The sequence below is a fragment of the Enhydra lutris genome, unplaced genomic scaffold, assembly GCF_002288905.1.
Source record: "Enhydra lutris kenyoni isolate GAN:26980312 unplaced genomic scaffold, ASM228890v2 scaffoldscaffold68, whole genome shotgun sequence".
Taxonomy (NCBI): Eukaryota; Metazoa; Chordata; class Mammalia; order Carnivora; family Mustelidae; genus Enhydra; species Enhydra lutris.
In genome coordinates this window covers 8544752-8565989 of record NW_019154152.1, presented here as the reverse complement: position 1 = coordinate 8565989, position 21238 = coordinate 8544752, and the positions used below count along the sequence as shown (strand labels likewise).

General features: G+C 44.7%; 1 pseudogene; it reads right to left on the bottom strand.

Annotated features, from left to right (window-relative positions):
- Window positions 1-4668: 4668 nt before the first annotated feature.
- Window positions 4669-11597, bottom strand: LOC111159285 (annotated as a pseudogene).
- Between the last annotated feature and the right edge of the window lie 9641 nt (window positions 11598-21238).

Here is a 21238-nt window from a genome sequence, read left to right as displayed (position 1 = left end):
TATGAGGCCAGACTGCACCCATGTCACAGGCAAGGAAGTGCAAGTCCAGAAGGTCCAGATGACCTGCTCCCAGTCCCAGCATGTGGACCCTGGGCTGAGAATGGTCTCTGAGCAGAAGAGGAGTTGGGCCCGGAGAGCCTGAGGGAGGATGTGGCACAGGGAGCCCCCAGGAGAAGAATGAGCACCATGGGGGCCTGGCGTTCAGGCCTCCTGGGAGACTATGTCCCACCCCCACTGGATCTGTCCCCAAGTCTGAAGGTCGTTGGGGTATCCACCCTCCCAGGCTGCAGGCTCACAGTGACTGGCAGGGGAATGGCATGGTTGGTGCAGAAGAGAGCCCTCAGATAGAGAGGAGGGGGCAGGTGCTTCCCCAGCAGCAGGTGTACTGGAGCAGACTGAGGGGGCATCAGCAGACAGCAGTGTCTGCAGCTGGGGTCTCCATACAGGCCCCCTCCTGAGGCTCAGCACAAGCTTGGCTGGATGGCCTGTGTTCCCAAACACAAAGTCTGGCCCAGGACCTTTCCTCAAGCCCCTACTCTTAATCCTTTGTACTCAGCTCAAGTGCAAGAAATGGCCAATAGCTTAGGTGGTGTTGGGCACACAGAGACATGTGATTGTATGATCCCACTACTGCATAGACATTTGCAGGATATGAAGTTAGTTTCTTGAAGTAAGATCTGCACACTCTCACCCAATTTCCCCGAGGAGGGCTGACCACCCTTAGCAACAGGGCAACCACGTGGGAAGTCATAGGCAACACTGCCCCAAATATGGCATGTTGGCAAATTAAATATAGAAACTGAAAGAATTTTGCATTGAGCAGAATCAAGAAGGTCCCTCTGATTCCCAGCCATCAGCCCTTCTTCCCTGAAGCAGGTCAGAATACTCCCATGTGGCACTTTCTCTCCCCAGACTGCAGGGACGACATGCTTATCACCAGAGTTAAGGAATTTAGGGCCACAAAGGGTATAGGAACAAACCTGGTTAAACTAACCTTTATCTTCCTAGTTATTTGTTTACCATTTACCAGCCCTACCTCAAACCCCTGTGTCTCTCAATTCTTCACATGTTTATTGCTTCTTTGCCTAAAATGTAGAAGAACTGTCTATTCCAATTGTCTCTGCTGGTCTCCATGTTTTTGTGAGGCTCCCACCAAAAAAATCAATACACTTTGCCAGCTTTTCTCCTGTTCATCTGTCTTTGTCAATTTCCAGACCCAGCCAGGGACCTTAAGAGGAGTTGAAGAAAACTTTTCTCTCTTGCAGCCCTGGGAGAGGGGTGGTGGCAGGGGGAGTCAGGAAAACCCATCCTGTCTTCCTTACCTTGTTTAAAACCATCCTCTGCTGGGAAGCAGCACAGAGCTGTGCATGGCTGGGAGAGCCAGGGAGAGGGAGGTGGAACATGTAAGAAGCTACCTGACCCCCAGCCGGGGGACTTGGGCCCATTGACAACTTCGGGGTGTGATGATGAATATTATTATTTTTTTTTTATAAAATTTTTTTTAAAGATTTTATTTATTTATTTGTCAGAGAGAGAGAGAGAGAGCAAGCACAGGCAGACAGAATGGCAGGCAGAGGCAGAGGGAGAAGCAGGCTCCCTGATGAGCAAGGAGCCCGATGTGGGACTCGATCCCAGGACGCTGGGATCATGACCTGAGCCGAAGGCAGCTGCTTAACCAACTGAGCCACCCAGGCGTCCCGATGATGAATATTATAATGGAAGCATCCTGAATGTCAGATGCTCCCCACCCCAGGCTTCATTATTGCTGCTCATTGTGGTTGCTACTGTTGGCTTAGTGATTTTTCTGAACTAACCTTGTCAAGCCTGTGTTCTTAACCATGTGTGGCCACTAAATCCCTGTGTTGTTAACTTAGTGGTCAGCCAGTGGCTGGGCAGAGAGATCACCCATGTTTTTGAGCTATGGCTACAGATTGGAGGGCCCCACAACGTCCTCCTCAGGTTTGAATAGTCTGCTCGAGTGGCTCATGGAACTCAGAGAAACATGTTACTTACTAGATGACCATTTCATTAAAAGGACAGAACTCAGGACCAGACAGCTGGAAGTGATGAGCAGGGCAAGATGTGTAGCAGAGGCTCGGAGCTCCCTCACTCTTGGAGTGAAAGAGGCCTTTTCAACACCTTGAGACCATGCCAGGCCTCAGTCTTCCAATGTCAGCTGCACTGAAATACATTCCTTTCCTGTGTCACCACCACTTGTCTCTCTGCCTTTGGATCTGGGACACTGTGAATAGTGTAATGCAGCAAATCAAATATCAGTCTTCCTCTCCACAGGGTTCACTGCTGCTGCTCCTCTCACTGCAGTTCTGTTGTTGGCTTAGTGACATTTCTGAACTGATTTTGTCAAATCTGTATCCCTTGTCATGGTGGCCATAGAAGTGTCTGGTCTGTGAATGTAGTGGTCATCTGTCAACTGGGTGAGAGTTCCTTAAACATCTGGAAACTTCCCTCCTTCTGGAAACAAACAAAACAAAACAACTTCCAGTCTTTGCAGATGAGAAGGAGGGCTCTGGGTGTGTGGGTATCAGGATACACCTTCAGCACCAGCCAGGCCTCTTAGCACTCTGCCTCAGCCTTCACTTCCTAGTTGCCATGTCTGACAATCACCAGAGGGCAGAGCCTAGGGCCTTCTCAGGTTGGCCCTGAGCAGGCACCCAGACCATAAATGCAGTGTCCCAGGGGGTTGGGAGTAAGTCAGAGCTTCTAGGCCCTTCTTCCCTAAAGCTCCTCATCACTCAGCCTTTCTTTCAGTGATTCTGCTTGGTTTCTATTTGCTCCAACTCTCACATTGCCCTAGGCAGCAGAAACTCACATATGCCTTTAAATGGTTTAGACATCACATGTCCTCCAGTAGCCACCTCACTGCTGGGAGAGTTGGTGGAAAGCAACAAGTCACAGAGGAATCCAAGGGTCTGGACATAGTGTTTCCCTCCCCTGAGATGGGGACATCTGTGAGAGGAGTAGGTGGCCAGCTGTTGGGGGTGGGGAGGGTGGTGCAGGCACCTGACGTGGACAGGACAGATTGGGTAGGTTAGACCGAGATCCCCAGGGTATGTTCCTGACATCTGGACTGAACTTGTCTTCAAAGCTGCAGACTGGTTGGGATCATTTTCAGGCTGAGGAGGAAAATGAAAGGAGCAGAGGAGACTGAGAAGCCTCATAACAGACATATAAAAAAATTGCTCAACATCCCTCAACATGAGAGAAATACAAATCAAAGCTATAATGAGATACCACCTTACACCAGTTAGAATGGCTAAAATTAACAAGACAGGAAACAACAAGTGTTGGCGAGGTTGTGGAGAAAAGGGAAACTTTTTACACTGTTTGTAGGAATGCAAGCTGGTGCAGTCACTCTGGAAAACAGTATGGAGGTTCCTTAAGAAGTTGAAAATAGAGCTACCCTATGACCCAGCAATTGAACTCCTAGTATTTACCCTGATAATACAGATGTAGTGAAAAGAAGGGCCACTGGCACCCCAATATTCATAGCAGCAATGTCCACAATAGCCAAATTGTGGAAAGAGCCTAGATGTCCTTCAGCAGGTGAATGGATAAGAAGCTATGGTCCATATATACAAGGGAATATTCCTCAGCCATCAGAAAGTATGAATACCCACCATTTGCATCAACATGGATGGAACCGGAGAGGATTATGCTGAATGAAATAAGTCAAGCAAAGAAAGATAATAATCATATGGTTTCACTCATATGTGGAACATAAGGAATAGAGAGGAAGACCCCAGGAGAAGGGAGGGAAAAATCAATGGGAAGAAATCAGAGAGGGAGATAAAGCATGAGACATTCTGGACTCTGGGAACAAAACTGAGGGTTACAGAAGGCAGGGGCAGGGTGGAGGGATAGGGTAGCTGGGTGACAGGAATTAAGGAGGGCACATGTTGTGATGAGCACTGGGTGTTACAGGCAACTAATGAATCACTGAACACTACATTAAAATGTACTGATGTACTATCAGTACATCAGTACAGACAATGAATTTAAAATTTAAAAATTAAATTAAAAATAAAGCCAAGGCAGAAACCGTGAATAATTCAGAGGGCTCCATTCTCCTCTGGAGTCTGAGCTAGCAGCCACAGCCAAGGCCTCTGGCGGTCAGGGGACTGAAGGTCTGAGAGGTGGCTCAGTGCACCCCTGCCCCTGAAGCCCCATGGCTGTGGCTACATGCAGGCACTGGGAAGGAAGACCCAACCAGAGGCCATCCTGGCTCCAAGGCCACTGCAGGATTACTCCCATCCCCACCAGGCGGTGTCTGTCTAGAACCAGGAAGAAAGTGTTTTTCCTTGACTGTTCTTTTTAAAGATGGTTGCTCAGCATTGACACAGAAAAACATCTGGCATAAAACTGGAGCCGTTCACAGTTGCAAATGACCCAGAAGTTATAAAAATGTAGTGACCACAAAGAGAGGACCCTGTGTCCCTAGACAGGCCTCCTGTGTGTGGGTGTAGCTGGGGGCCATGGACATGCCTGTGTGAGCAGGGATTGGCTCCATGGTTTCCCTCAAGGGGACAGAAGTAGGAACCTGCTCTGACAGCTTTGCTCAGGACAGCACCCCCTGATGGAGATGGGGACAGCCCCTCATGAGTCCCAGATGTTCTGGTGATTTTTGGGCATGGCCTGAATCTCAGCTTTTCATGAAGAGGGGGGAGGGCATCCCAGACACTGTGGGTCCCACAGGTCCTCCTGGGACAGCCCCTCATGAGTCCCAGATGCCCTAGTGTTTCTTGGGCACAGCCCGAATCTCAGCTTCTTCATGAAGGGTGGGGAGGGCAGCCCAGCCCCTGTGGGTCCCACAGGTCCCCTGGGGATAGCATCTTGGTGGGCTTGTGGTCCAGCAGGTACCTGTTCAAGTGGCTCTCGCCATGCCACACAACCTCAATCCCATTGGCCACGTCAACCCCCATCACCTGGTGACAGGCCAAGGTCACTGAACCTCCACCAATCCCCCAAAAAAGGACCCCATATAGTAAACATCACCCTGATCCCTGGGGATGTGTGCCTGGGACTGTGGCCAGTGCTGGTAGCTGAAGTCCTCATGGGACACCCAGTAGAAACTGGGGTGTGGGGTGCCAAAAAGGGGGACAGGAGCTTCATGCCCACATGGTCACAGAACTTCATGTCCTTATCTGCACACACCAGGTCTTCCACCTCATGGAGGAAGCACTGCTCACAGAAGTGGCTAACCATCACCATGTGCTACATAGACACATCCTGTCAGTGTGGGGTGCTGGGGGCCTTGAGGACCACCACCCTCCAGACCTCCCAGGGGGGCACACAGGCCTGGTAGCCCTCTGGTCGGTGATGACCTAGTAGGTGACCCTGTGTCCCACCATGATGGGCTTCTCTGTGCTCTGCAGGAACAGCTCCAGGAAGACCACCAATCTACAGGGACAAGGGACAAGGTGGGAGGAGGGTCAGTGTCAGAGCCTGGCAGCAGAACCCCAGAGCTAGGGGCCATGAACTTGTGCACCTTCTTCAAAGGGGCAGTCCCTGGGCTGCTTTAAGCAGCAGCCACTTCCCAGCCTGTCCTGAGCAAGACTGCTTGTAGGGTCTCCCTGCCTTCTGCTCCCAGAGATGGGGGCCATCAGCACCCCATCATACAAAGGGGAGCCTGAGGCTTCAGAGGCAGGAAACCAACCCCACAGTCAGCATGCTGGAGCCAGGAACACTCCCCCTGTGCCAAGCTCCCAGGCAAACCCTACAGGTGCCCTCCCCTGGCTGACACCCTGCAGATCCTGTCCCCACCTGCCAGGAGTGGAGCACCTTTGGGCACAGCCCTCCTTTCTATGGCCTACAGACTGGCTAGAATCAGCAGGGCTGGCCTCCTACCCCTCTTTGCTTTTAGTGGGTTGTCGCTGACCCCCACAGCTGTCTCCACCCCCATAGGGTCCTCCCTTGAAGTCTACGGGGCCTCTTGCTGACAAGGTCCATCAGTCAACCACTGCTATTCCTAGGAGCCATCACCCTTGAACTCCACCAGATCAGGAATCAGGTCCAGCTCATGGACAGGGAAGGGGAAAGAGGACTGCTGGAAGAAGAGGAGGCTTACTTAGGCCCCAGCCATGAATCTAAGAGTGTAAGCTTCCAGGTCCAGGTCTACATCACCTGGGCCCCAAGAAGTTGGAAGTCTTGTCTCTCTGTGGGGACTACCTGTGGGGATAGCAGCTCCCCCATTGTCAGCAAGGGTGGTGAGCCCCTCTGAGATGATTTTTTTTTAAGGTTTTACTTATTTAACAGAGAGAGAGAGACAGCCAGAGAGGAAACACAAGCAGGGGGCGTGGGAGAGGGAGAAGCATGCTCCCCACTGAGCAGGGACTCCAACATGGCGGGGTTGATCTCAGGATCTCAGGATCACAACCTGAGCTGAAGGCAGCTGCTTAATGACTCAGCCACTCAGGTGCCCTGAGACTGATTTTTTCACAGAGGCACTAAGGCTACTTATCTGTGCTTTGCCCCATACCTGGTCACTTAGTAAATCGCTCACAAAGGGAAAGCGGGCACTACATTTAAATGGGGGACAAGGCTACACATAGCTGGCAGACATGAGTCAGGTCACTGGGGGGCAAGTCCAGGTCCAGTCAACAGGGGAACAAACTAGACATGAAGAAGAGGGAGAGAAGAGTACTCCTGGCAGAGGGAAGGCAAAGGCCTGGAGTTCGGCCCAAGGCACACGTGAGACAACCACACACCTGGGAGGCCCATGGGGTTGGGGGGGATATGATGGGAGAGGAAAGGCTGGAGAGGACAGGCAGCTGGGGAGTGGATCACAGAGAGGCTCAAAGGTTATGTTCTGAAAAGATCATTCTGCTGGTTACCGGAGAAGAATGGGCTCTGTACAGTGGAAGACAGGGGGACCCTAACCCTAAGCCCTAACCCTAACCCCACCCTAACCCTAATCAAACATCATGCTCAATTTTGAGGACTGATAGCTCTACTCTGAAATCACAAACAAGTCCATCATGCTGGCTTTCACTCCTTGCTCAGTATTGTACTGAAAGTTCTACCCAGAACAATAAGGCAAGTAATAAGGAATCCACATGAGAAAGGAAACAGTAGAACTAGGTTTTTCAGAGGCCAGAGATGGCATCATCTTACACAGAAAGCTTCCTAAAGAATCAACAAAAAAATGATTACTGCCAGTTCCCTAATTCTGCAAAGCTACAGGACAAAATATCAATAAAAAAAATTCTCTTATTTATACACACTAGCAATTAATCATCCAAAAAGGAATTCAAGAAAACAATTCTATTTTAGGGAACATCAACATTGACAAAATACTTAGGAATAGATGTAATGAAGGTGTATATCTTGTACACTGAAAATTACAAAACATTGCTGAAAGAAAGTAAAGGAAACTTAAATAAATCTGAGGACACCCCATGGTGATGAAAAGACATATTATTGATAAGATGGCAACAGTATACAAAGCAATGTGGAAATTCAATGTGTTCCCAAGAAATTTCACAAAGGCCTTTGGGAAGAAATGTACAAGCTAATCATAACAGTCATATGTAATTTTAAGGGACCACAAGATAGCTAAAACCATCTTGAAAAAGAAAATTGAAGGTGAAAGTTCATACCTCCAAAGTTCAAATCTTAGTACAAAGCAACAGTGAATAAAACATTGTGACACTGTCGTAAAGGTATGCATTCACCCTGAAACAAATAATACATTTACATTTAAAAATATTTTAAATAAATAAAATAAAATTTTTAAAGTATGCATACACATACGTTAATTAAAAAAAAAAAAAGTGTGCATACAGATCAGTGGGATTTAACTGAGAGCCCAGAAATAAATCTCTTCATCTATGGTCCATTAAATTTTGACAAGTGTTTACAACATTACCCTGGGGGGACAGAATGGTCTTTTCAACAAAGGGTGCTAGACAATCAGCTATCCATGTACAGAGGAATGGAACTGGACCCTACCTCACACCACATATAAACATTAACTCAAAATAAGTTAAAAGCTTAAATGTAAGAGGTAAAATTATAAACTCTAGAAGAAATGAATGGGGATAAATCTTCATAACCTTGGATTTAGCAATGCTTTTAGATCTGATAGCAAAGCATGAGAAGGAAAAGAAGAATATAGACAAAATAATATCCTCAAAATTAAAAATCTGTCCTGGGTGCCTGGGTGGCTCAGTTGGTTAACCACCCGACTCTCAATTTGGGCTCAGATCATGATGTCAGGGTCATGAGACTGAGCCCCAGGTCAGGCTCTACACTGAGTGTTGGACCTGCTTAAGATTCTCTTTCCTTCTCCCTCTGCCCCTGTCCACTTGTACAGTCTCTCTCACTCACTCTTAAAAAAGAAATGTAAATATAAATATATATATATATTTATATATATAATATATAAATGTAAAAATATATATATTTATATGAAATATATAAATGTAAAAATTTATATAAAATATATAAATGTAAAAAATATATATAAATGTAAAAAAATATAAAAAATGTATTTGTACATCAGAAGATACTATCCAAAAGGTGAAATGACAGCCCCCATAATGGAAGGAAATATTTTTACATTATTTATCTAATAAGAGTCTGTTGCCCAGAGTATGTAAAGAGCTTTTACAACTCAACAAAAAGACAACCCCATTTTTAAAATGGATGAAAGACTTGGATAGACCCTTCTCCAGAGAAACCATACAAATGGTGAATAGCATATGAATAGATGTTAAACATCATTAGTCTTTATGGAAATGAAGATTTAAACCAGTTAGATGTCCTTTTACACAAGTGGAATCACTATGATCAAGAAAACTAAAAATAACAAAAGGATGTTGAGAAACCAGCCTTTAAACCTCGTTTGCGAAAATGGTGCTGTCTACATGTAAAACAGTTTGTCATTTACTCAAATAGATCAAAGCAGAATTACCATATGATTCAACAATTATACTCCTAGATATATACCCCCAAAATTGAAAACACTGGTTCAAACAAGCAAAAATGTACAGGAATATTCATAGCAGCAGTGTTCATAATAGGCAAAAACCAGAAACTATGCAAATGTCCATCCATGGGGAAAAGGATAAACAAAATGAGGTAGATTCATAAATGGCTATCTTGTTCTGCCCTGTGAAGGAATGAAGAAAAATGGTTCATTTGTAGGGAAAAAATATGGTGGTTCCTTAAAATGTTAAATACAGAATTCCACTGCTGCCTATATGCCCCCCAAAATTGAAAGTAGAAGTATCCATTTTCAGAGCAGCACTTCTCAGAGCAGCACTTCTCACAACAGCCAAAAGGTGGAAGCCACCCAAGTGTCCACTGACAGATGAATGGATAAACAAAATGTTATTCATACACCATGGATCATGATTCAGCCTTAAAAAGAAAGTGAGTTCTGACACAGGCTATAACATGGATTGTACCTGGAAGTCATTATGCTGGGTGAAATCAGCCAGTCACAGAAGGACAGATACTGTATGATTTGACTTGGATGAGGTGCCTGGGACACAAAAGTGGATGTGGCTGGAGGGCACTGAGGAGAAAGGACAATGGGGAGTTGGTGTTTCATACATACAGGCTCCCTTGGAGAGAATGAGAAAGTTCTGGAGAATGATGTACAACTGTGGGAACTCAGCTAAGGTCAGAGAACTGTGTACCTGAAATGTTTTAAGGGGTCAATGTTTTTATGTTTAGTCACTGTGAAAAAGTGAATGAAGGACTTATGCATGTCACAATGTGGATGACACTGAAAGCAGCCCGTGACATAAGCCATATAGAAATACCACTCACATTGGAGCCATCTGTGCTCCTTAAGTCCATCATGGTTACCCAAATAAGGGAAAGTCCTAGAAGAAGTTCCAGAAGAAGAAAACTGGATCCAAATGGAGAAGGCATTTCAGACTGTCAGGCAGGTGGTGACAGCTGAAGTGGGCCTGTGGTCTGGGCTCAAATGTGGGAACCATCATGATTTCCTCACTTGGGGTTACATGGTGGTTCTGAGGGATGGTGTCTCTGTTTGGGGTAAAATGCACTGACGTAGCCCATGTGAAGTGGCAAAAGTGGTAAAGAAATGACAGCTGGGGAGTCTGAGTGTGGAGATAAAGCACATTTGTGCTCCTGTCACAAGTTACTTCAGATTTAAAATCACCACAGAGTAAATGACTCTTCCAAACATCCACGTTAGCACCTCTTCACAGAAACAGAGAGGACATCAGACTTCAGGATGGAGGCCAAGCCCTCCCAGATCCAATTCACCTACCATGGAGAGGCCACTCGCCCTTGGAGAAGGCCACATGTTAGCAAGAGACTCCTGGGAGGATTAAATCGGGCACCCCCGTGTCTTGGGTGCAGTAGACGCAGTGGGATTGAGAATTCCAATTCTCCACAGTGCTCCACCACAACCTGGTTAGAACTGTGAAAATGAATGAAGGGAAGCCTCAATAAAGTGGTCTCAGGATGCCAGAAGGGGAGGCTGGAAGGGGGCACCTGGTGCTTAGGGCCCATTACAGACCCCACATTAGAATCCCCCACAGGAAAGACTCATCCATTCCAGGCCCCCAGGGGAAGCTGGAGAGTTCATCTCCTACAAGAAATCCACCATCCCTGCAGCTCAGCCAGTGAGAATCCTCCATCACCCCAAACCTCTGCCTTTCTCCAGTGGACTTTCCTTCCAAGCAACACTCCCAACTTCTTCCTCCTTCTCCATGAAATAATGTTTCTCTCTTTTGTTTCTTGCACTTGCCTATGATGTGATTGTAGTTTGCTCATCCCAGATTGCCATTCTATGCTATTCCCAAATAAACACATTTTACTGATCAAATAACTGGCAGTTTGAGCTTAAGGCAAACAGAACTAATAAATTCACGAAACTTGCAAGGAACAAAATCAATACACAAATCAATTGCATTTCTATGTTCTCTGAAGGAACCATCAGAAAGAGACTATGGAGAACAATCTCATTTACTACTGCATCCAAAATAACAAGACCTGGGGGTGCCCTGAACCAAGTAGGTGACAGACCTGTCCTCTGGCAGCCATGAGACACTGATGACAGACATGGAGGGAGACACATGGAGATGGGAAGACACTCTGTGCTCAGGGAAGAACTGACACTGGGAAAATACCTACTCTTCCCAAAGCCATCTACAGAGACCATGCTGTTGCTCCCGAACTTCCATACTCCAGACCAACCCTGAAGCTGGTGTGGACGTGGGAAGGACCCTGCAGGGCCAAGGTAGGGGGAAGCACGAGCACGGAGTCTGCGTCTACTCCCTGACTTCAGACCATCTGAGGAGCCGCAGGAACTGAATCCGCCTGCGCACAAACACAGATGTGGGACCTGGGGTGCACATCCAAGCCCAGAAAGGAGAGACCCCCACAGCCCCAGGCACGGCACTGCAGGAGGCTACATCATCACACACCACCACATAAAACCATGGAAGCCCCAGTGTCTACACAGCGCGCCCTTCCTCCGTGGGTCCTGAGACCACGCACCCCCTCCCCATTCCCCCCTCAGGTGGCTTCTCCTCACCTTCTCCTCCAGTAGCCGGTCCTGAGGTCACTGGACTGCTGTCAGTGTGGACGGGCCCCATGTCCTCCACAGTGCATCCTGTCAGTGTGGATGTGTACCCACATTCTCCCCCAGCTTGTTTTTTCAGCGTGGGAGCGGCCCCACATCTCCACAGTGGGTTTTGAGGAAGCCAGGCTCCTGTCCCAGCTGTGGCTCTGCAGGACAGGCTCAGGGCTGGATCCAGGGTCCTGCACCCTCTGCAGGTGGTGGAGGCACTGCAGGACTACGGGAGCTCACCCTTCAATGAAAACACCTGCTCCCTCCCTGGGTCCAGCTGAAGTCATTTCATTCTGGAAATTCAAGCTGCATGGAGCCCAATATTCCCCAACTTCTCAAAAAATAGCTAAGGAAAAATGAGTTGGAAACAATATGGAATGACAACAGTCCCTGACCCAAACTGTGGCAACCAAACATGACCCTAGCTCTGACGCAGACCCACACCCTGACCTCAACTTGTTCTCAAGCCTGGCCCTGAACCCAATCCAAGACCCTAACCCTAGCCCCCAACCCAAACAGTGTTCACAAGAATCAAAAGGTAGAAACTGCAAATATCCACCAATGGTGAATGCATAAACAAAGTATGGTGAAGGATTTGAATTTGGGTTCAGGTTCAGGTTTCAGATTTCTAGATCAGGCTTTGGGTTTAGGGTCAGGGTGAGGATTAGAGTGAGGGGTAAGGGAACAGTTAGAGTTTAGGGCTTTAGGTTTATGATTTAGGGTTTAAGACTTAGGGCTTATGGGATAAAGTTCAAGGTCAAATTTGGGGTTAGGGTTCATGCTGGAGTTTGGGTTTAGGGTTCATGGAGTTCTGGTTTAGGGTTTGGGTTCATGGTTCAAGACTTGGATCAGGGCTCAGGTTCAGAGTCTAGGCTTTGGGTTCAATTTCAGGTTTGGGATTCAGGGTTCCAGGTTGGGCTTTAAGGTGAGGTTAGGTTTCAGCGTTAAAGTTAGGGGTTAAGGTTAGGTTTAGGGATGACACATTTTCTTCAGTTGTCATCATGGACACAAAATTTCTATTGGAAGTTTCTAAATCTAAATCTGAAATGTATTTTATCTGGGTGTCAGGAGCTGGTTTAGAATTTAAGACCTCAGTAACTCCCTACGACAGCATTCTGATCCCAGGGTCTCATGGTCACCCCAGAATTCACTTTTGTCTTGGCTCAAACATACCCTTGGCAGAGAAGAGCGAGCTGCTGCTGAATTTGTGATGACTTCACAATGGTGTGTGAAACCAAATATTATGGAACTGTTCATGGAAAATGAAACAGGAGACAAATAATTGGTTGACTCTGATTCTTCCACAATAACAAAGACCAAGTTTCCAATAGAATCTGATAATGTTCCCTAGGAAGACCTATGGTACTCATTACCAGAATTGAAAGAGGGCCCCCTCCCCTGCTTTAAACTAAGAATCACAGCAGGATACTTCCTATTTTGTGTCAAAAATAAAATTTTATTATTTGGCTGTTTCAGTGTACAATTTGTGGAAGCACTGACAACATTTTCCTTTCTCAAATCCTCATCAACACACAAGTAAAATGCAGGCAATGTCGTAATGCTCTGCTAATTGGAATACCAAGTACAGGGAGAGAAAGGACTGTCTCTTCTGTAAAATGTATGGGGAAAACTGGATACTAAATGCAGAAGAATATGACAGGCTCACTTGCTTACACCACTCATAAAAATTATGAAAAGATGAATGACCTGAATATAAGAACTGAATCTATAAACCTCCAGAAAGAAAACACAGGTAGTAAGTTTCTGGATATTGATGTTGGGGAAGAGGCTTTTACATCAGACACCAAAGGCAAAGGCAACAACAAAAAAAAATAAGCAAGTGGAAGGACATCAAACTGAAATTTCTGCATGACAAAAGAAACCATCAAACCCTTAAAAGGCAACCTCCCCAGTGAGAAAAAATATCTCCACATCCTATGTGTGAGAAGAGGCTAACATCCAAAATACACAAAATACTCCTTTAAATCCAAACAAAAACTGAATAAAAACTGGGGAGAATATGTGAAAGATAGTTTCCAAAGATGGCATAAAAGGTGGCCAACAAACAGAAAAAAAGTTGTTCAACATCATTAATTGTCATCAGGGAAACATAAGTCAAAACTTCAATCAGCCATCACCTCACAACTGTGGGAATGACTATATACCAGAGACAGACACCAGGTGTAGTCAAGGGTGTGTACACAAGGGGACACTATGCACTGTTGGTGGGAATGGAAATTGGTGCAACCACTGTGACAAACGCTGTGGAGGTTCTGGAAAAAATTAATACAAGTACCACATGACCCGGTAATTGATCTACTGAGTATTTCCTTGGAGAACACAAAAATGCTCCCTTCAAAAGAGGGATTCACTCCCATATTCATGGCAGCATTATTCACAATAACCAGACATGGAAACATTGACCTTGGGAGCATTATGCCAAGTAACTCAGACACAGAAAGACAAACACCAGAGTCTCTCATGGACATCCACATGGAAAAATAATAGAGTGCATTGATAATGAGAACAGATTGGTGGTTGCCAGATTCAGGGATGGTGGCAGGAAATGGGTGAAGATAGTCAAAGGTGCCATGTTTGAGTGATAAGATCCTCAAGTCATGGAATGTTCTATGCAGCATGGAGATGAAAGCTAACCCTGCAGGATGGGGTACAAGCTCCCCTGTTATCAAAGGAACGAGGCTGAGACAAAGTGAAAGTTATGTAAAGCTTTATTCTATGCCAAGCATTAGAAGTCAGACTGACCGGCCAGGGCCGCCTCTGAAGAGAGCGACCCCCCTTTGGTCTTACAGTCTAGTTTTATAGGGCACAACCGCAGACCTCTACATATGTGGGTTTGGCTGATGGGATGTCTCCTACCTGTGTGTTTTAGTAGTGGTTACCTGGAACCGATACAACAATATGGCCTTGTTTTAGGTATGTGTTTTAGCAACGGTTACCCAGAACCGGTATCAGTAACTGCTGAGGCATTTATTAAACAACAAAATGGCTACCTAGGCAACATGGAGTCACTATGGCTAAGTAGGCCCAGGCAGGCCTTAGGGGTTTAACAGGTTTTAACGTGGAATTGGCCCCAACACCCCCACTACTTGAAAGTATAGTGTTCCTAGGAAACCTTTCACAACAGAAATGTTGTAAATGGAAAAAGGAATTATCACTCATTTCTACAGAAAAATGAGTCAGCATGCTCAGACACCAAAAGTTCCTTCTCTTTGGCTCTTCTTAGGCCTCAGGACACAACATCCTAACGGATGCCCAAAATAAATGGAGATAAAGCACAGCAGATGTTCACAGACACAATTCAAAATGCCGGTGGCTGGACCTGGAAAGCAGTGTCCAGGAAGGAGCTGGTTGGTGTGCACGCTGTCTCTGTAGTGGTTCCCCAAAAAAGAGATGCTGAAAGAGATGCCAACTTTCAGGGAGCCACCTGGCCTGGTCCATGGTCCTGAGCAGTGGTGGCCCGAATATGCAAAAAAGTGCTCTAAATGCCAGGCAAGCCTGTGTCCTGAATTGCTTTAGAACAGGGCAAACCATGCCCTCTACTCAGCCTCCTGGGGAGCCTCCCTCAGCGCTGGCAGATCAGGACTCTGCCTGCCACCCTGGAGGAAACCAAGCTTTTTGGATCTGTGCAAAATCCTCAGAGTGGGAGAATCCTGCATGCCCCCTGAGGCCACACCTTCAGCATACCCCTCCCCCAACCACAAACCCAGAGCCTGATGCTTAGGCTGACCCCTACCCTCAACTCTGTCCCTGGGGAACTTGCCTCAGGGGGCCCTCAGGGGAGCCCCATGGGCCCTGACTTGATCCTGGTTGGTCACAACACAAACCTAGTGAGAAAGCACTCCAAACACTGGCACATGCGTGGCCCAAATTGCCACACAACACTGGCCAATTCTCACGAGCTTTCTGCCCAAATTAATATTGATTTGGGCAGAAAGCTCGTGAGAATTGGCCAGAAGTCCCCAGCAAACTCGTTTCCAGCGATGGGGGCCGAGAGGGAGCCACCTGGGCCCGGCCCATGGTCTCGGCCAGAACCTCATGAGAAAGGGCTCTAAATGCCAGGTATGTGTATGGCCAGAATTGCTGCAGAACGCTGGCAAACCCTGGCTCTACTCAATCCCCTGGGTAGCAGCCTCAGCGCTGTCAGTTTGGGCCTGTCATGACCCTAGGCTCTAATCCTAAACCTAGATTGTGTTTTTAGGCTTCCATCCCCAGAGGCCTGGCCCCCAAGCCCTCCAGATTGGGGACCCCTAAGCCACAATTCAGCTCTGCCTGCCACCCAGGAGGAAACTGTGCTGTTTGAAGTTGTGCAAAACCCTCAGAGTAGGAAAAATCTGCAGGACCCCCTGAGGCCACTCCAACAGTCGGCACCCCTCAGGCCAGAAACCCGGAGTCTGATGTTCAGCGTGACCCCCACCCTCAACACTGGCCCTGGGGAGCTTGCCTCACCTGGGGCCCTCAGTGGAGCCAGGTGGGCCCGGCCCATGAGCACGGATGGTCACAACACAAACCTAGTGAGAAATTGCACCAAACGCTGGGTGGGTGCATGGCCAGAATCACCCCACAATGCAGGCTTTTGGGCAAAAACGTCGTGGGAATTGGCCAGAAACACCCAGTGAATTCGCTTCCAGGAACGGGGGCCCTCAGGGGAGTTGCTTGGGCCTGGCCTGTGGTCCCGTGTTCACAGCCCAAACCCTGTGAGACAGCTCTCTAAATGCTAGGTGCTCAGGGGCCTGAATTGCTTCAAAAAGCCGGCCACCTGCCCTCTACTCAGTCCCTGGGGAGCCCACCTCAGTGCTGGCAGATCAGGTCTGCCATGCCCTTAGGCTCTAACACTAACCCTAGGTTAGGAGGATAGAGGATATTTATCCCAGTGAAAAATCTTGCCCTGAACATGTTCTTGTCTTTTCCACAATGCTAAAACCAATGCATAGCAGAAATAGGGGTGCCTGGGTGGCTCAGTGGGTTAAAGCCTCTGCCTTCGGCTCAGGTCATGATCCCAGGGTCCTGGGATCGAGCCCCGCATCAGGCTCTCTGCTCAGCAGGGAGCCTGCTTCCCTTCCTCTCTCTCTGCCTGCCTCTCTGCCTACTGTGATCTCTGTCTGTCAAATAAATAAATAAAATCTTTAAAAAAAAAATAGCAGAAATAAGGCTTACCCAAATAGTGTAGTGAATTTCATTATGATCTTGCTGGTTTCCACGGAACCCATGATTAGAGTATTTCATTAAGTATTTGCCATAATCTACAGATTATCTTTGGAAAAATGAGAATTAATTTGGGGTATAGGCCTACCACATTCTAACAGCTCTATTGCACACTGTATGCTGTCACTCACCTTCCAGTAAGATATAGAAGGTAAATCCTATCAGTTCTCAGGTATAATGAAAATAATGTGAAGGATTGTTCTTATTAGTATGGGTTCCCACACAAAAAGCAGAATGTGTCTGTGTGTATTCATTATCTTGTCCTGAAATACGTCATGATTAAAGCAAGTAGTTTTATGAGTCCATAGGTCATTCTCTATTTTTTATCAACCTTTAAATGAAAATAAACAAATTAATTAAGTTTCTGTTGTAGACCACAGATTTTCAAAATAAGCCATTCTGCTAAGTCATTGTAAAGAAAACCACAACAAATGCCAAGATTCTGAGGGCAGAATTTGTCTGGGTCCACTGGTCACACTACTCTTGGGCCAGATTATGTCTCCTGTGACATTTCATCCTGAGCAGCTCTGAAAGTGGTGTTTAGCCAGCTTATCTTCAGAGAAGTTGTCCATGTCTAGTGGCACTTTAGCATCATAGATGTTCTTTCAATGGATGGCATGGTTCCCACTGAGATTTCTTTTTTTTTTTTTTTAAAGATTTTATTTCTTTATTTGACAGACAGAGATCACAAGTAGGCAGAGAGGCAGGCAGAAAGAGGGGAGAGAGGAGGAAGCAGGGTCCCTCCTGAGCAGAAAGCCCGATGCGGGGCCAGATCCCAGGACCCTGGGATCATGACCAATGCGGGGCTAGATCCCAGGACCCTGGGATCATGACCTGAGCTGAAGGCAGAGGCTTTAATCCACTGAGCCACCCAGGCGCCCCCCCACTGAAATTTCTAAAGATGAGTCTAATCAACTCAAAGAGACCTTGGCAAAAGTTGATCCCAACAACAATGGATTAATGTGTGACTGAACATCCTGAGCTTCTCAAGAAAGCTAATATATCATTAGCCAGATATAAAGTGAGAAAGATTACTCAAAAACCAATGGTGGATGGTGACAGGAATAAATACAAGAAGATCAATTTTAACAAATTTGTTTATAATTTCCAAGAGGTAAAAAGCAGTGATATTTCCAAAACCTCCCACAAAGCAGTCATCAGGAAAGAAGGGATTTGCACTCTGCAGTGTGTGTGTGTGGGGGGTGGGGGTGGACTTCAGAGCTGTCAAGTGAAGTAACCATTGTCCTCTCTGTGCCTCTATGTTCTATGTATCTTGTTTCTGTGCTAAATGCCCACCACCTGGCACTTGCTTAGAAGATTGGAATATGAACGTCATGAGACAATAACCATGCTTTCCATTCAGTGTACTAGTTTTTCTTTGAGAATCAGAGGGCAATTGGTTATGAATGTCCTTGCTTATCTTTATAGTACTAAGAATTTGCGAAAGTCACTATGTGGAATATAATAAAAGCTTTTCATGTTCTTTAATTCTTACAGTCAGTATATTTTTACACTAGTCTTTCTACCTGATCCCTTTTGTACATATAACAGTATTTTGATTACATTAAACAAGACTACTGCGATTTTGACACCTTTTAAAAGGGGTGAGTAAAAATTTGTAAAAACATATAAGAATTATGTAAAAAGTAAGTAAAAAACATGTATTACAGGGAGAGTAGAAAAAAATACCTTATCTTTGAATCTTCTTTCTCATACCAAAGATGTAAACAATTGATACACTTTGTCTTAAAACACTGGTTTATTGTCTTATCAGGTAAAGGGCTAGTATCCAAAATCCAAAGAACTTATCAAACTCAACACCCAAAGAACAAGAAATGGGCAAAAGACATGAACAGACATGTCTCCAAAGAAGACATACAAATGGCCAACAGACACATGAAAAATTGCTCAACATCACTCGGCATCAGGGAAATACAAATCAAAGCCACAATGAGATACCACATCACACCAGACAAAATGGCCAAAATTAAGAAGTCAGGAAACAATAAATACTGACAAGGTTTTGGAGAAAGGAGAACATTCTTACACTGCTGGTGGGAACACAACCTGATATAGCCACTCTGCAAAACTGTATAGAGGTTCCTCAAAGGGTTAAAAATAGAGCCACCACATGACCCAGCAATTGCATTGCTAGGTATTAACCCCAAAGATATAAATGGAGTGATCTTTAGGGGCATCTGCACCCCAATATTTATAGCAGCAATATCCACAATAGCTAAACTATGGAAGGAGCCCAGATGTCCATCAATGGATGAATGGATAAAGAAGATGTAGTATATATATACCATGAAATATTACTCAGACTTCAAAAGGGATGAAATCTTACCATTTACATTGACATGGATGGAACTGAGTGTATTATCCTAAGAGAAATAAGTAAATCAGAGAAAGACAATTATCATATGGTTTAACCCATTTGTTGAATTTAAGAAAGAAAACAGAAGTGCATAGGAGAAGTGAGGGAAATATAAAACAAGACTAAATCAGAGAGGGAGGCAAACCATAAGATACTTTTAATCATAGGAAACAAACTGAAGTTTGATGGAGGGGAGGGGACTTGGGGGATAGAGTAACTGGGTGACAGGACACGTGATATAATGAACACTGGGTGTTATATGCAACTGATGAATCACTAAGCTCTACCTCTGAAATTAATAATACATTATGTTAACTAATTGAATTAAAATGATAAAAACAATAAAAACAAAATCCACTTGATTTGATACATGTGTGTTTATTTTAAAACTTGTATCATCAAAACCTCTCAAAATTAAAATGATGTTGAATTTTACACTTATTAGTAGAGAGTGTGCTTAGAACTCAAACAGCATACAGCAGACAAGTATGATACATGTACAATACAAATATATTTTTAATTTTACACTTAAGAAAGGAGATTTGAGCACTAAATATATAGATACACACACACACACACACATATATATATACATATATATATATATATATATATATATGACTTAATGTATTCTTGCTTAGTCAAGCTGCTTGCTGTGGTTTTCAAGATCATAGTGTTATTCTAATTCAGAAAAGAGAAGTAATCTGGTAACAATCTAGTTGTCCAAATAAAGACTTTATATAATAAAGAAAACCAAGCAAGAGAAATAGAAGAATGCATAAAGATATAAATTAAAGAGTATTTATTTGACTGGGTTGCCACATGGCCCAGTCTGTTGTGTCTGACTCCTGGTTTCAGCCCAGGTTATTATCAGGGTCTTAAGATCAGTCCCCAAGGTATGTGGAGTCTGCTTCTGATTTCCTCTCCCTCTCTCTTTGCCCCACCGGCTCATGTTCTCTCTCTCTCTCTCTCTCTCTCTCTCTCTCTCTCTTTTTCTCTCTGCCTCTCTCTAAAAGCAATAAATGAATCTTTTTTAAAAATAACAGTACTTATTCTGTACAAATATAGTCTTGAGTGTGGGTATCATGAGGGTTTCTTCTGGTTTTAAGGAGAATAATATCCGTTAAAAAAAAAAAAAGAAGAAGAAGCATAATATCCATTAAACCAATATCAACCAAATGTGATTTAATACAAGGACAGAGGCTTATAGAAGCTAGGGAGAATGTGAAACTGGCCTTCCTGATTCAGAAATTTGAATTTCATAATGAAATAAGTATTTCCTGTTCCTCTTAGCCACATGGCTTCTTATCTCCTATGTGTATCTGTGAGTGTGTGTGTGTGTGTGTGTGTGTGTGTGTGTGTGTGTGTGTGTGAGTGTGAGAGAAAGAGAGAGACAGAGAGAACAAAACAGAGAGAGACAGGGATGGAAGGGATTGACATAACATTTCTCTTTATGTAGGTCAGTGTTCTCTACTTCTCTATGCGTGTGGCCAGGTGTGCATTCAAGTTTTCTAAAACCTGAAACACATGCAAATTTAGGAGTTCACTTAAAGCATAATATTACCTACAAAATACTTATTTAGAATGAATGAAGAATTAATAACATAATTTTAAATGCTGACAAATCACATACGTATTACAATATCCTAAATAAATAACTTTTCAAATAATATACTTCTTGGTAAATACCTCTAACAAAATTTAAAGAAGCTTTTATTCTGATATAATTTGAAGCTGATAGAATAGTTGTAAGACAGCAACAAGAAATTTTGTATACTCTTTACACAGATCCACCAGTAGTTTAATTTTGCTCCATTTACTTTATCATTTTTCTCTATCTTTCCTTTTGTAGGTATATATATTTACATACTATTTTTTTCTGAACAATTTGAAAATAATTTGGCTGTTTACTCATAAACATTTCAGAGTATATTTTCTAAAAATGAAAACATTGATTTATATAACCATAAACACACACACAAAAAAAGAAAATTTCATTGATGTTTTACTATAATCTCACCTATAGTCCATATTCAAATTTTGTCAAAGATCTTTATAATGTCCTT